The sequence below is a fragment of the Heptranchias perlo genome, chromosome 4, assembly GCF_035084215.1.
Source record: "Heptranchias perlo isolate sHepPer1 chromosome 4, sHepPer1.hap1, whole genome shotgun sequence".
Lineage (NCBI taxonomy): Eukaryota > Metazoa > Chordata > Chondrichthyes > Hexanchiformes > Hexanchidae > Heptranchias > Heptranchias perlo.
In genome coordinates, this window is record NC_090328.1 from 66,909,429 (window position 1) to 66,926,429 (window position 17,001).

Below are 17,001 nucleotides of genomic sequence, written 5' to 3' on the forward strand. Positions count from 1 at the left end.
TTCCCGCTGACTTCCTGGCCATTTTGGTCAGGAAGTTGACAAGCAGCATGCTAATAAGGCCTGGATGTTAAAATCGGCTAAGCCTCCCTGCTACCACTCCTGAACGGTCCGGACGCTCACTTTGTCGCATTCCCACCCGAAAGTTAAAACAGAGCCCTCAGTCTCATAATTGTTAGCAATTAGATATAAATGGAGACTCCTGTTGGCTTTAAAATTCGACTGATGTTTTTTGAAAAATGAATTACAATTACCATGAAGAAAGACAGAGGAGCATCTTTTTGTCTTGAGGTGTAAAATAGTTCTATTTGAGTTTGTACTGCTTTAGGACCTGCCAGAATCCCAAGTGTTAATAGCACTCAAATTTCATGTCTAATTTGCATAATGCCCACCCGGCAAGCCCTCCCCCTGAAATCTCCTTACCCACTTGAGTTTCTTCAAGTATGTGGAGCCCTAGACCTTGCCTAACTCAGTCAACAACTTCTGCACTGGATCAATAAAGCCTCTCCTCCACTGCGTTGCTCTGATCTCCTTATCCCTAAACTGCTTGTGTATAATCCCCACAATATCCATGTCATTCCCTATTAAAACATCAAAGAGCATGGACAAATAAATTCCCATTTCTATGATCCCTACATAATCAAAGTATTCCAGTAAAACGCTGGCCATGGTCATCCATAGTCCTCAAATGCGAGCAACTTAGACCTTTACATGATGGTACTCTTTCACTAGGCCACGATATGCTATCACGAAAGAATAGTGTCTCACAACCCTCGTATCTGCATCCCATTCACCAGGTGAAGGTAAGGAGTCAATCTATCTACATCAGTGATCACTACATAACTGACCATCTCACCCCTTATGAGCTCACGTGGCCTCCCAGTTTCTAAAAGACCAGCCACATTTTAAACACCTAGGGGGTTAAATTGGTTAACCCCCGAAAACGGGCGCTGGGATCGCAGTGAGCGATTAACCCGCGCCCGTTGGTTGCGATTCAGGAAACACGTAACATTCATGGCTAGCGCTACTTAAAGGAAAGGTGCACTGTGGCTGCAGGGAGACCTGGAATTGGTGTGGCAACTAGCTCTGTTTTGGAGTATGCTGAAGGCTGGGCCTGCGAGATAGCGTGCACCAATGTTCTCGGACGATGCACGAGAGGCCTTGGTGCAAGAGATGGACGCACGGAGGGGCATCCTTTAGTCGCAGGGGGGCAGGAGGCCCTCCAGACATGAGCTGAGGAGGCAATGGGAGGAAGTGGCGCACAAGGTAAATGCCAGGAGCATCGCACCAGGCACATGGATGCAGTGCAGAAAGAAGTTCAATGATTGACACGAGCGGTCAAGGTGAGTGAGTTCAACTGTCGAGTGGCATCTCGTACCAACTGCACCACTAGCCGCATCCACTGCTCCACACACTACACCCTCTGCCACCCACCTACTAACAAACTCTTTCCATCAGTACGCAACTCTTCAAATCAGATGCTACATCTCACCATCACACAGTGTCACTCTTGCAAACCACATATCCACAACTCACAGGTCTCACACACGCTGACAGCTATTCAACCACGACAGCCACATCACTCAAACGTCTTACAGGACACTCACTGACACACTTCCCTCGTTCTTGCAGGAGAAGGTGGCACATAACAACAGGCAGCAGGAAAGACCTGGAGGAGGACAGGTGCACCTACACGTCCGCACCCCCATGGAGGAGACAGTGCTGTCCATCATTGGACGGGCCATCGCTGCGGCCGTGGTCACTGGCGGTGCTGGAGGTATCACTGATGAGGGCTTCTGCATACCTAATCCTCCTTCTTGCTCCCCAATTCTCCCTCATTCCACAATCTTTTCTGACTCCCGTGCTGCAGATGGTGTGAGCACGCACATCTTACTTTCTCCTCTCCCTTCACCATAACTTAACCCGTTTCCCTTTGTTATTGCAGATACCCAAGAAATGGTACTGGCACCGTCAGAGGATGCAGAGGAAGATGACAGTGATGATGCAGACACACCATCACTCGATCTTACACTTGCAGCCACCAGCTCAGATACTGACACTGCGCAAACTTTAGAGGCTAGGATAGAGGAGGGATCGGCTCGTGATGAGACACCGGGCACAAGAACACAGGAGCCGGGGCAGGGGGAATGGATACCATCGGAGGGCGAGGTCACTTACTAGTTCCGCTGCAGAGGAGGCAGATGATGACTTCGATGGGCCAGGCTACAGAAGAAGGCTGATGGGCGTACACAACCAAATGCTAGGTGCACTGGAAGCCTGCCAGAAAGCCTGCACACAATGTTAAGAGGCATGGAGGAGTCCAGCTCCAACTTGGCACAGGGCTTTGCGCAGAGCTTGGAGCCCATGGAACAGGTGGGGACCTCCATCAGCACACCTGTGGAACCCACCATGATACAGCGTCTGATGACCGATGTCACAGCTTCCATTGCAGCACAAACGTCAGCCATCCAAGGTCTGACTGCTGCCTTGGAAGCTCAGACTGCTGCTTGTGGTTCTGGGTACCACTGTGGAACGGGGCTTCCAGGGCTTCCAGTCACAGAACTCTACCAATCTGTTCTCCAGCAGATCACTAGGATTGCCGAGGCACCTCTCCGGGAGAGTGGCAGTGGCGCCATAGAAGATGAACCTGCTGTCCTCTCTCAGGATGACAGGATTCCTGCTCCCACCCCTGCCACTCCGCCACTGTCCTTGCTGTTGCCTGTCAGTCAGCCAGCCCAGACTGCTGCAGCCCAGGCCGAGAAAGTGCAGTCTGAAGATGGACCCTTCCAGTCCAGAGCTGCTCGAGTTTGTCCTCCAAGGCCATCTGCACTCTCCTCAATTGAAGGTCAGCAGCCTTCCACCACCCATGCTCCAGCCACTGGTGATGCACCTCATAGGAGCACTAGGTAAAGTAAAGTCACACAAACGACAGGCACTGAGGGAATGCACAAGGGTTAATAGTATCAGTTTGTTTGAATTATTACATGTGTTGATTTATAAATTTGGATTTGAATTTGCATTTGGTGTTGGTTTTCATAAATGCGGTGAGCTGAGGGAGGGAGCAATAAGGAGGACGATTTGATGGTCATGTGGGAGAGGAAAGGTAAGGAGTGTGGGACTGTTGGTGAGTGGGGAGGTATTGTTGAGGTTACTGGTATCGCTCATTAATCATCTGATCACGCAGAGCCCTGGCAGACAGGGCCTGTCTACATTGTTGCCTCCCTGCCTCCTCTTCCACTTCCACCTCCATCTCTTCCTCCTCTCCCTCTGCCTCTTCCTCTGGCTCAGGTTCTCGCTGGATCGGCGGTGGAAAGGGCTATTCTCTCATAATGGCGAGGTTGTGCAGCATGCACCGTACAATGACAAATCTTGATACCTGCTCAGCTGAGTACTGTAGGGTTCCTCCAGAATGGTCCAGGCACTGGAAGCGATGCTTGAGGACACCTATGGTGTGATCTCTGATGTTCCGTGTGGCAGCATAGCTCTCACTGCAGGCCTGCAGTGCATGTGTGCGTGCGGTCTGGACCGGAGTCATGAGCCATTTCATGAGGGGATTACCTTGTTGCCCAGTAGCCAGCCTTTGACTTGCCCTGCTGGTTGAAATATAGGTGGCACATTGGACGGCGCAGAATGAAGGAGTCATGACTGCTGCCAGGGTAGCGGGCATTGACCTGCATGATGCGGTGCATGTGGTCACATACCAGCGGCGCATTGAGGGTGTGGAACCCCTTTCTGTTCATGAAGATGACAGAGTTGTGATGTGGAGCATGCATGGTAATATATATTCAGTCAATAGCACACTGCAACATGGGGAAGCCAGCAATGTGAGCAAACCCTCAAGCTCGCTGGTTCTGCTTCATTCTGTCAAGAGGGAATGTTATGAATCTGTTGCACAGCTTGTACAGTGCCTCCATGATCTCCCAAATGCAGCAGTGCTCTGCAAACTGTGAGATGTTGCACACATCGCCAGCAGAGGCCTGAAAGGATCCAAAGCCCTAAACGTTCAGTGCCACGGTTACCTTGACAGCCACAGGCTATGCTGTTGCTGTCCTGCTCTGAGGCTGCTGTTGTGGCTGCAGCAGTTGACATATCTCTGTCACCACCTCTTTGGTGAACCGCAGCCATCAGTTGCATTGATCTTCGCTCATGTTGAGGCAACAGTATTGTTCCCTGAAGGCTCTCATGGAATATGGCCTCCTGCTCAGTGCCCTTCGCTTCCTCATCCTCCCAGCTTGACTTGCTCTGCGTGGCGTCTCTGCATGCTCGCAGTCATGTTCTAAGCCCAGCAGGAGCCTTAGCAGGCCACCCATGGCTGCCAGGAATCTTGTTCAGCACACTGTTATAAATGACACCAACAGTAATGCAGGACCTGCCTAACCACTCTTTTCAAGCGTAGAAAGCTTCAACAAACATGTACAATTATACCAGCAGCCAGAAGCTGTAATCCAGCCACTAACCTGCAACACCTGTATGATCCCTTTAAATATAGCTGGTGGGAGGTCCTCCAGGCTGTCTAAGACACGTTCAGCTGTTTGTGGTTAAGAAACTTCATTGGCTGGAGCATTGAGTGCCAAGATGTTGTCTGTCCCTTTAAATCAGCATTGCGCACTGATCTAACGCATATTCTCTCCACTTTACATGATGCCGACGTTCGTCATCTGCGCAAACGCCTTTACCAAAATGGAGTCTGGCACACATCTCACGCATTCCGTACGCCATTTTGGGACCCGAGGAGGCTGCGTGGCGTCTTAAAAACAAGCGCTACACGGCCCAACGTCTAGCCCACTCTTTCCTGAAGGTGCTGACTCTTGTCTGTAATCTGCTATTTGCTAGCTCATCACAGACAGGATTAAATCTAAAACCCTCTAGTCTAAAATAAAAACAGAAAATGCTGGAGACACACTGCCGGGACAAAATTAATTGGCACTTGGAAAAGTACGGACTGGTAAATGAAAGACAGCATAGAGGTTGTGACTAACTTGATTGAGTTCTTTGATGAAGTAACGGAGAGGGTTGATGAGGGTAATGCGGTTGATGTTGTGTTTATGGACTTTCAAAAGGCATTTGATAAAGTACCACATAATAGACTTGTTAGCAAAATTAATGCCCATGGGATTAAAGGGACAGTGGCAAAGTGGATACAAAATTGGCTAAGGGACAGAAAGCATAGGGTAGTGGTGAATGGTTGTTTTTCAGACTGGAGGGAAGTTTACAGTGGTGTTCCCCAGGGGTCAGTATTAGGACCACTGCTCTTTTTGATATATATTAATGACCCGGACTTGGGCATACAGGGTATAATTTCAAACTTTGCAGATGACACAAAACTTGGAAACGTAGTAAACAATGTGGAGGATAGTAACAGTCTTCAGGAGGACATAGACAGACTGGTGAAATGTGCAGATACGTGGCAGATGAAATTTAACGCAAAGAAGTGTGAAGTGATACATTTTGGTAGGAAAAATGAGGAGAGGCAGTATAAACTAAATGGTACAATCTTAAAGGGTGTGTTGGAATAGAGAGACCTGGGGGTGTATGTACACAAATCTTTGAAGGTGCCAGGACAAGTTGAGAAGGCTGTTAAAAAAGCATACGGGATCCTGGGCTTTATTAATAGAGGCATAGAGTACAAAAGCAAGGAAGTTATGCTAAATCTTTATAAAACACTGGTTAGGCCTCAGCTGGAGTATTGTGTTCAATTCTGGGCACCACATTTTAGGAAGGAGGTCAATGCCTTAGAGTGGGTGCAAAAGAGATTTAATAGAATGGTACGAGGAATGAGGGACTTTGGTTATGTGGAGAGATTGGAGAAGCTGGGTTGTTCTCCTTAGAGCAGAGAAAGTTAATAGATTTGATAGAGACGTTCATAATCATGAATGGTTTTGATTGAGTAAATAAGGAGAAACTGTTTCCTATGGCAGAAGGGTCAATAACCAGAGGATACAGATTTTAGGTGATTGGCAAAAGAACCAGAGGCGACATAAGGAAACATCTTTTTACACAGCATGTTGTTATGATCTGGAATGTACTGCTCAAAATGGTGATGGAAGCAAATTTAATAATAACTATCAAAAGGGAATTGGATAAGTGCTTGAAGGGAAAATAAATCACAGGGCTATGGGGTAGGGGAGTGGGACTAAAAGGATAGCTCTGTCAAAGTGCAGGCACAGGCATGATGGGCCGAATGGCCTCCTTCTGTGCTGTATCATACTATGAAACTATGAAACTACCAATTTTTGTACATTGATCATACCTTTTACATTCATATCCAAGTCGTTAATGTAGACCACAAACAGCAAGGGACCCAGCACAGATCCCTGTGGTACTCCACTGGCCACAGGCTTCCAGTCACAAAAACAACCTTCGACCATCACCCTCTGCCTTCTGCCACTAAGCCAGTTTTGTATCCAAAGTGCCAAGGCACCCTGGATTCCATGGGCTCGTACCTTCTTGACCAGTCTCCTGTGCGGGACTTTATCGAAGGCCTTACTGAAATCCATGTATACCACATCCACTGCGTTACCCTCATCCACACGCCTAGTCACCCCCTCAAAAAATTCAATCAAATTAGTCAGACATGATCTTCCCTTGACAAAGCCATGTTGACTATCCCTGATTAATCCTTGCTTCTCCAAGTGGAGACTAATTTTGTCCTTCAGAATTTTTTCCAATAATTTTCCTACCACTGATGTTAGGCTCACTGGCCTGTAGTTCCCCGGTTTTTCCCTACTCCCCTTCTTGAATAATGGTACTACATTAGCGGTTCTCCAGTCCTCTGGCACATCCCCTGTGTTTTTATTTTAAATTCACAAGCTTTCGGAGATTTTCTCCGAAAGCTTGTGAATTTAAAATAAAATTGCTGGACTATAACTTGGTGTTGTAAAATTGTTTACAATTGTCAACCCCAGTCCATCACCGGCATCTCCACATCACATCCCCTGTGGCCAGAGAGGTTCTGAATATATGTGTTAGAGCCCCCGCAATCTCCTCCTTTGCCTCACACAGTAGCCTGGGATACATTTCGTCCGGGCCTGGGGACTTATCCATTTTTAGGCCTGCTAAAACCGCCAATACCTCCTCCCGCTCGATGTTAATATGTTCGAGTATATCACAGTCCCCCTGCCGTATTTCTATGTCTGCATCGTCCTTCTCCATAGTGAAAACAGATGCAAAAAATTCATTTAGAACCCCTCCTACATCTGCCGGCTCCACACACAGATTGCCATTTTTGTCCCTAATGGGCCCTATTTTTTCCCTAGTTATCCTCTTACCCTTAATATACTTATAAAACATCTTAGGATTTTCCTTTATTTTGCTCGCCAGTGTTATTTCATGGCCCCTCCTTGATCTCCTAATTTCTTTTTTAAGTATCCCCCTGCACTTTTTGTACTCCTCTAGGGCTTCCTCCGTCTTTAGCCTTTTGTATCTGCCAAAAGCCCTCCTTTTTTTCCTAATCCATTCTCGTATATCCCCTGACATCCAAGGTTCCCTGGAGTTCTTGGAACCACAAATATATTGTTCATTTTTTCAGATGTTTGTGGACCTACTGTGTATTTCCAGCCTTTATGGTTTTATCTTTCTGCTCTATATAATTAAGTACCACACCATGCAATGAATTTACTCTCTCAGCCTTTGGTTGGAAATGGAATCATTCAACAGGACTTTTAACTACCACACACACTAAAGTAACAGAAAGAATTAGAAAAATAATAGATGGGAAAAGAAGTATGTAAGTTGTACCTCAGTGATTCATTTAGACAAATAATATATTATATTTTATTAATGCAACTTTAGCAATCCAACCCAGCATGACTACCTGTCAATGTAGGCAGGGACCCCTAACTGCCTATATTCAGTGTATGAAAAACCATGTCAACTAACCTAATGTACTTTCCTTTTCTACATGGACTGTAAAGGGATTTTATGTATATAATGTGTATGTAATTTAATACAGAACCAAACCTGGGAGGACATTTCAGGAATTTGGCGTGCGCTGTCCATGATTTTCTGACCATTAAAATTAACAGATGGAAAATTGTGGGGAGGATGTGTCAAATTCCTCAAATACACTCCCAGTGGGTGAGGCTCCCCACTGGGGGTGTGATTTCATAAAAGTAGCCCTTGTATCTAGAATTATGGGAGGATAAGCCAGATAACACATTCTTCTGTGGTTGGAATTGTGTTGCAATATTGGAGCAGTGTAGACGGAGTTTTACCTTACATCTAACTAGTGCTAACCTAACATTGGAGTGTTTGAGCAAGGTGCAAAAAGTGTTCCATTCCTCATGAATGACTCTTGCCTTGAGGAACATAAATATTCACAAAAAAACCCTTTCAATCAGGAGAAAACACAAATTGACTTCCATTAGCAGATTTCATAGTCAGCCGAGTGTAATGAATAATTCTAATAATGGTCAGCATCCCCAGTGTAAATACCTATTGGTGAGGGATTTACAAATCACCTGGAAATATTGAAATATTTCAAAACAAACTTTGGCTTGCAATCAGAAGATTTGTCGAATTTTCAAATACAGTATTGTCTGCCTCATTAAATAATAATAATTGGGTAAAGGATATGAATTTCATTCTTCTGTCATTAAACTTAAACAAATTTCAAAAATCAGCAGAAGACTATAAAAAGATTCATGAGGTTAAGGAAGATAATTATTCCGATAGCATTTGCATTGGCGATGCAAAGGCTGATTTAATTGCAGTCTGGTGTGCTTGTAGTTCATCACCATTACTCGTGTAACGATGTTAGTTTTTTTTTATTCGTTCGTGGGATGTGGACTTTGCTGGCGAGGCCGGCATTTATTGCCTATCCCTAATTGCCCTTGAGAAGGTGGTGGTTAGCCGCCTTCTTGAACCGCTGCAGTCTGTGTGGTGAAGGTTCTCCCAAAGTGCTGTTAGGAAGGGAGTTCCAGGATTTTGACCCAGCGACGATGAAGGAACGGCGATATATTTCCAAGTCGGGATGGTGTGTGACTTGGAGGGGAACATGCAGGTGGTGTTGTTCCCATGTACCTGCTGCTCTTGTCCTTCTAGGTGGTCGAGGTCGCGGGTTTGGGAGGTGCTGTCGAAGAAGCCTTCGCGAGTTGCTGCAGTGCATCCTGTGGATGGTACACACTGCAGCCACTGTGCGGCGGTGGTGAAGGGAGTGAATGTTTAGGGTGGTGGATAGGGTGCCAATCAAGCGAGCTGCTTTGTCCTGGATGGTGTCGAGATTCTTGAGTGTTGTTGGAGCTGCACTCATCCAGGCAAGTGGAAAGTATTCCATCACACTCCTGACTTGTGCCTTGTAGATGGTGGAAAGGCTTTGGGGAGTCAGGAGGTGAGTCACTCGCCGCAGAATACCCAGCCTCTGACCTGCTCTTGTAGCCACAGTATTTATATGGCTGGTCCAGTTAAGTTTCTGGTCAATGGTGACCCCCAGGGTGTTGATGGTGGGGGATTCGGCGATGGTAATGCCGTTGAATGTCAAGGGGAGGTGGTTAGACTCTCTCTTGTTGGAGATGGTCATTGCCTGGCACTTATCTGGCGCGAATGTTACTTGCCACTTATGAGCCCAAGCTTGGATGTTGTCCAGGTCTTGCTGCATGCGGGCTCGGACTGCTTCATTATTTGAGGGGTTGCGAATGGAACTGAACACTGTGCAATCATCAGCAAACATCCCCATTTCTGACCTTATGATGGAGGGAAGGTCATTGATGAAGCAGCTGAAGATGGTTGGGCCAAGGACACTGCCTTGAGGAACTCCTGCAGCAATGCCCTAGGGCTGAGATGATTGGCCTCCAACAACCACTACCATCTTCCTTTGTGCTAGGTATGACTCCAGCCACTGGAGAGTTTTCCCCCTGATTCCCATTGACTTAAATTTTACTAGGGTTCCTTGGTGCCACACTCGGCCAAATGCTGCCTTGATGTCAAGGGCAGTCACTCTCACCTCACCTCTGGAATTCAGCTCTTTTGTCTATGTTTGGACCAAGGCTGTAATGAGGTCTGGAGCCGAGTTGTCCTGGCCGAACCCAAACTGAGTATCGGTGAGCAGGTTATTGGTGAGTAAGTGCCGCTTGATAGCACTGTCAACGACACCTTCCATCACTTTGCTGATGATTGAGATTAGACTGATGGGGCGGTAATTGGCCGGATTGGATTTGTCCTGCTTTTTGTGGCCAGGACATACCTGGGCAATTTTCCACATTGTTGGGTAGATGCCAGTGTTGTAGCTGTACTGGAACAGCTTGGCTAGAGGCGCAGCTAGTTCTGGAGCACAAGTCTTCAGCACTACAGTCGGGATGTTGTTGGGGCCCATAGCCTTTGCTGTATCCAGTGCACTCAGCCGTTTCTTGATATCACGTGGAGTGAATCGAATTGGCTAAAGACTGGCTTCTGTGATGGTGGGAATATCGGGAAGTGGCCAAGATGGATCTTCCACTTGGCACTTCTGGCTGAAGATGGTTGCAAACGCTTCAGCCTTGTCTTTTGCACAAATTACTTTTACCATTCTGCTTTAGGTTTATAATCAGGATAAACCATTGCATTTGGTTTCTGCACAGTTTAACATTTAATACTGTTTTGATCTTTCACTGACATTTCCATCGTGAACATTAGAAAAAGCATTAGAGTATATCAACTCAGTAGTCCTTTTTATTCTGGGTACTTGCATTACCATTAAGATGACACTTTAACTCACATCTACAGTTTCTCTTTAAACTTAAGGCTCAAAATAACTGCTGTAGTACAGTAATTTGCTCCACAGAAATGCCACACTGCATTGCAATTTTTCCATTTCAGTTTCTGATATGCCATTTGTTCTGCATCATCTACTTCAAATCAGTCAACACAATTGTGAAAGGCTGCTAACCCATATCCATTAACTGCTCTACTTTTTTCAATGATATGGGGCATACGAGGCAGAATTGCTAATCAAATCAGAGAAGGGATTTCAAGAGCTGCAACCATATGCTGCATTGTTACAGTCACAGACATTAGGCCTCATATTAAGCACAGCCGTCAAAAGTCCATAGCTCAGATCATCTTGTCCCCTTGATACTAGGGCGAGATAGTGTAATTTTGTGAGGATATTAAAAAGGCAAAAAATAAAGGGTAGAACTAAATCCAAAATAGCCAAGTGCACTTTGAACATCCTGGGGCTGACATTCCAGTCTCAGTTAATTTTAGCAAAAAAGTAGACATGAGTGAAAATAGCTGTAATGTCAATGCTAACAGATTATTCATCCATGCTGCTCATAAGGATTTCTCAGCTCAAAAATGGTTTAATTCGCGATTGAGAAAAAGGCAATTTTGTTCAAGGCTTTTTTAACCTCATCGGTGATGGATTTATACAGCTTTCCCCAGCTGCAGAGTCAAATCAAAAAATGAATCAGACCTGTTATTAAAGAGCTTAAAGAATGGAAAAATTTCAAAGTATCACCACAGCCGTGACGGAAGTGAATAATACAAACTGGTGGTGGTGGGCAAGGCACTTGGGTAGTTTGAATGAATGTCCTAAACTGGCAACAGTTTTGATTTCCAAAAACCTGCGTACGGATGCGCACAACAGAAATCTGGAAATCCCGTCCCCACTTAAAGCTGATGGACTGATATTTAAAGGGCCAATTCAGGTAGTTGAAACAGTTTAGGTACTTAACTTTTTGTGGATGCTGCAACAGAAACAGAGTTAACAACTCTTGAACATGTCTCCCATGGCTTCTGAAACATGCCATTGAAATGGAGGCGAGTTGCAGCAGAAGCTCATTTGGCCCTTTAAACCAATGATTGACACATCTTAATAAAAGGTGAGGTATTGCAGGTGGGCACTCAGTTCTCTCAGACAAACTTTTGGCTGGAGTTCTGCGTATTTAAACTGAGATTTCTTTGTTGGCACTGAGAATTCTTGTGTTCGTACAAATTTACCTACATTTTGTTAAACTGACATGATCAGAATGGGGGACGCAATGGATCAATTCCACAGTACATCTGAGGAGGAGGCACATCACCATCCGTGGCAGGCACGTCGTGCAGTTCTGGGATCTGCAAGTACACAAGACAGCAACAAGGATCTGGAGAAGAGCAGAGAGGGGACCAACGGAGGGGCTGAGATCGCTGGAAGCACTACCCTCGTGAGAGGATCTACAGGCAGAGGCTAAGCTTCCTGGACCTCCACGAGGAGCAGCGCCAATGCAGGCTGAGATTGAATCAGCAGGTGGTCGCAGACATCTGCAGCCTTCTTCAGGAAGAGCTGCTCCCAGCTGGACCTGGTGGCCACGCATTGCCCATTGCAGTTAAAGTCACCACTGCCCTCAATTTCTTCACCTTCAAGTCCTTCCAGGGCACCACCAGTGACATCTCCAGGGTCTCTCAGTCATCTGCGCATAAGTGTATACGACAGGTGATGGTTGGCTTGTTTGCCAGGGCATCTGACTACGTGAACATCCCCTGCGACGACATCAGCCAGACTGAGAGGGCAGTGGATTTCAACTCTCTAGTTGGCTTCCCACGGGCGCAGGACACAAGTGATTGCACGTCCGGAGCAATCCAAGGACCTGCACATGAGCCTGGACTGTTCATCAATTGAGAGGGATATCACTCCATCAATGTGCAGCTGGTGTGTGACCACCGGAAGAGATTTCTGGAGGTGTGTGCCAGATTCCCTGGCAGCTGTCATGATTCATTCATTTTTGCGAGTCCAACATCCTTGACCTCTTCCACACAGGAGACATACTTAAGGGCTGGCTCCTTGGAGACAAGGGACACCTCCTGCAGACGTGGCTTATGACACCTGTGAGAAACCACACCAAAGATGTGCTTCAGATGCCTGGATAGATCTGGGGGAGCCCTTCAGTATTCGCCAGCGAGGGTGTGCTGGGTCCTGCGCAACATCGCTCAGCAGCGAGAGTTACAGATGGAGGAGGTCGAATGCGCTCATGAAGCATTCTCATCTGACGGCAACATTGAAGAAGGGGAAGAGGATGAGGAGGAGGAGGAGGAGGAGGAGGAGAATGAGGAGGAGGAAAATGAAGATGGGGAACCTATCGCCAAAGCAGCCACGTACATTGGTTCCTGTGATACCAGGGATTCCCTCAACTCTAACAGGTTCTCATAATGAGATGTGCAAGTTGAAGACTTTGAAATACTCAGGCTTCCTGGAACAACCACTACCAACCAACCACCCTCCTACTTTGCACTAAACAGCCCTTCAACCATGCATACGCCCATTGCACACGCACTCAATGGGTGGCATCGTGTCTTGGCATTCATAATGAAGCACATGAAAGGGCGAATTCACAAAATGGACTCAACAATGGTCAAGACATGGCAGTGGTGGTGATAATGATTAAATTTAATGTCACATGACAAAAAAAAATAAATTAATAACATGACAGCTCATCAAACACCCTTGTGTATACCCTTGGTGAATTACAATTGCTTAGCCTTTCTCTTTCTGCTGCTTCTACGTGGTGCATCCCCTGTGGCTTCAGCAGAGGTATTGGCAGGTTTCTCTGACTGCTGAGATGCTCTCGACCGATGACCTCCGGGTTTTGGAGCCCGTGAGGGCCCTGCCAAAGACCTGTGCAGGGGCAGACTCGGCCATTGCGAGAGGAGGCAACATTGCAGGTACTGGTTGAGAAGGGGGCAACCAATGAGGCGTGGGAGCGTTTTGAGTGGAGTCCTCACTTCCATGTCCCTTTTCGCCATCATTCCTCTCCCGGGCCGGTGCAACATTAGTCCCACCACTCTGCTGGCCAACAGGCTGGTGGGCAGATGTGCTGTGTTGTAAGGACACGGCTAAAGTATCTGTCTGCCTGTTTAAGGCGGTAGATATGTTGGCATCCAGAGTCCGCACGGCTATTGTCATGGCCTGCCTGGTCTCATTTGAGAGACGTGCTTGAAGCTCAATGGAGGCTACCACTTTCTCCATCACAAATATTCCCACACTTACCTGTGCCACTAATCCATTAGCGATGGAGTTGGACTCCGGCATCCCCTCTGCTAATGTGGAGAGTGTGCGTGGCACATTTTCCAGTACCTCACAAAGGTGCAGCTGTACGTCAATCATTCTCATTCTCAATGATGGCCTCCAGGGTTCAGTAATTGTATCCATCTTTTAGTTCACAAAAACACAGGATACACATGAAAAATGCATTCTTTGTTTTCATATTCTGTATAATGACATATCAATTGGACTTGGAAACCTATCACTGTAACTTATATAAAGTTTCCCTGGATTATGGTTTGCTTAACATCAGTGACAGAAGTATTTTGAGATACCATTTAGCTCTCACCTTCCATTTCTCTGTATTAAGTAGTCACATGGATTATGAAAAGTAATAAAGAAACATTTATCAATATGTTCAATCTGTAAACATAATATTTTAAATATAAATATACTGATCCTGGGCTTAAGTATGTTTATCAAATAATGAACATTTATTTTCTTTGCAATGTCAATGAACAGGTAAAGTTTACACAGCAATCTGAATGTAGCAACATTTTAGCCGTTATTAACAGTGCTGCTAAATTAAACTTGCACATATATTTCCTTTTAGTTTGAAACATTGAAGTATGTTCTATACTCCACAGTACTATTGGTGTAAATTCACTGATCCTGTGCTCCCAGCAGGGAGCCAGGCTTGTACTGAGTTTGAGATTGGGCTAAGATACAATAGTGGCAATTTTTCAACCTGTGGTCCCCTTTGAATGCAGCTTTCTGCGTTCAATAATCTACCTGTGCTCATCAACGGATTTTAAATTTGGGAGTAAATTATCTGATTTAGCACTTCTGGTGCAGAGCATCATGCAGTGTGAGCATGTATTGGGAATTCAGGCATGGAAGTTAGCGAACATGGGGGTTAAATTGGACAAGGCCAATAATTGGGCATGGGAAGCGCGATCCGCGACTAACCCGCGCCCGATGCTTCCTGCACAGGCAGGACGAGACATTCGTCTGGCCTAAGTACTTACCTGACAGCAGTGTTAAAAACCAGGCCTGACATGAGGATTCAGGGAAATGCACACTTTCCACCAGCAGGGGTAGCCCAAATCTCTTAAAGGGAGGGTGTCTCTTAAAACGTCTTAAAGGTAGCCGGTAACTGTTATTTGCTGAAAATAACAGTCTGCTGTCTGCATGGAGTCTGAACGGAGATCAGACATCGCACACTTAAAACACAGATGCAGGTCCTGACCCTATGTTTACAAACTGATGAATTATGTTAAAATATTGAATAAAGGTTGCGCACTACTAAATCCCACATCCTCCAATCTGCATGCCAAACCTCACCAATTTGCCGATCTGAGTTTGTACCAGGCCTGCGAGAGTACGTGCCCCAAGGTTCTCTGCTGATGCACTAGAGGCCTTGATGCAAGAGGTGGACAGAAGGAGGGACATCCTATATCCGAGAGGGACAAGCGGCCCTCCAGACAAATGCTCAAAAGGCAGTGGGGGATGAAGTCAATGCCAGGTGCATAGCACCACGAACATGGATGCAGTGCAGGAAGAAGCTCAATGCTTTGAGTGGTCAAGGTGAGTGAGGTCAACTGTCAAGTGGCATCTCCTACCAACTGCACCACTAGCCGCATCCACTGTTCCACGCACTACACCCCCCCATCACCCACATACCAACAAACTCTTTCCATCAGTACTCAACTCTGCCAATCAGATGCTTCCTCTCACCCTTACACATTGCTACTGTTGCAACCTGCCCATCCACAACTCACAGGCCACACACACTGGCAGCTATTCAACCACGACAGGCACATCACCCAGACACACTTCCCGCTTTCTTGCAGAAGGTAGTGCATAACAGGAGGCAGCAAGTGGCAGTGGCATTTAGCCCCTCGAGCCTGTTTCGCCATTCAATGAGATCATGTGACCTAACTCCATATACCCGCCTTAGCTCCATATCCTTAATACCCTTGATTCACAGAAATCTATCAATCTCAGATTTAAAATTCACAATTGAGCTAGCTTCACCCTACCGTTTGTGGAAGAGCGTTCCAAACTTCTACCACCCTTTGCATGTAGAAGCATTTCCTAACTTCACTTCTGCATGTCCTGGCTCTAAATTTTAGGCTATGTCCCCTAGTCCTAGTATTCAAGTCTAGGAGACCTCCAAAATCAGTTGCAAATGCATCAGCAGCCAGAAGCAATAATTCAGCAATTATCCTGTAAATCCTGCATGGTCCCTTTAAATAGCACTGGTGGGGGGGTCCTGCAGGCACTCTAAGACATGTCCAGATGGTCGCGGTTAAGGCTGTGCGTTGAGTGGAGCGTTAAGTGCCAAAATGGTGACTATCACTTTAAATCAGCATTGCACACTGATTGTATCCATTTTATCCTTACTTTACATGCTGCTGGCATTCGCTCTCTGCGCATGTGCTAATACCTATACCAAGATGGCGTCTGGCACGCGTCACGTTAGAAACGTGTGTGCACAGCCGAGACATCATCTTGGCACTTCGAGAGGCCGTGTAGTTCCGAAACAACGGGCGCTAGATGGCCCAATTTCTAGCTCACAGTGTGCTAATCTCCATGGGCTGCAAATCAGAGGAGCTGACCTCTATGGTTCGATTCCTGATATGTGTTTCTGTTGCACAAAGCTTTGCACGAAAAGCATTAAATTGTAGAATTTATTCCTATATATTTCAAATAATCAAAACACAAACTAATCAGTTTACATCCACATCACTCAGAATTTCCATCTCAGTTTTACTGGGACAAAGGATGTGAATTAATGGGTCCCTCCTCTCCAGTCAGTGTCGGTCCTAATAATAATATTCAATATAATTATAGGATAGACACTACACCAACCAGCACACTGAGATATTCCACTTTCCTGTTTCGTCTTAAGCACGGGACTTGAAATGGACTAAAGAGCACTGTCAGCCTGTAACAGGAGCACACATTGTAGGATGATGTGGTCCTCAAGGCTAATGCAGTATAGTACATCTTGGCACCGTGTGTACAATCCAGACTAATGTAAAAGGGATGATTTCTGCACTTTCCCT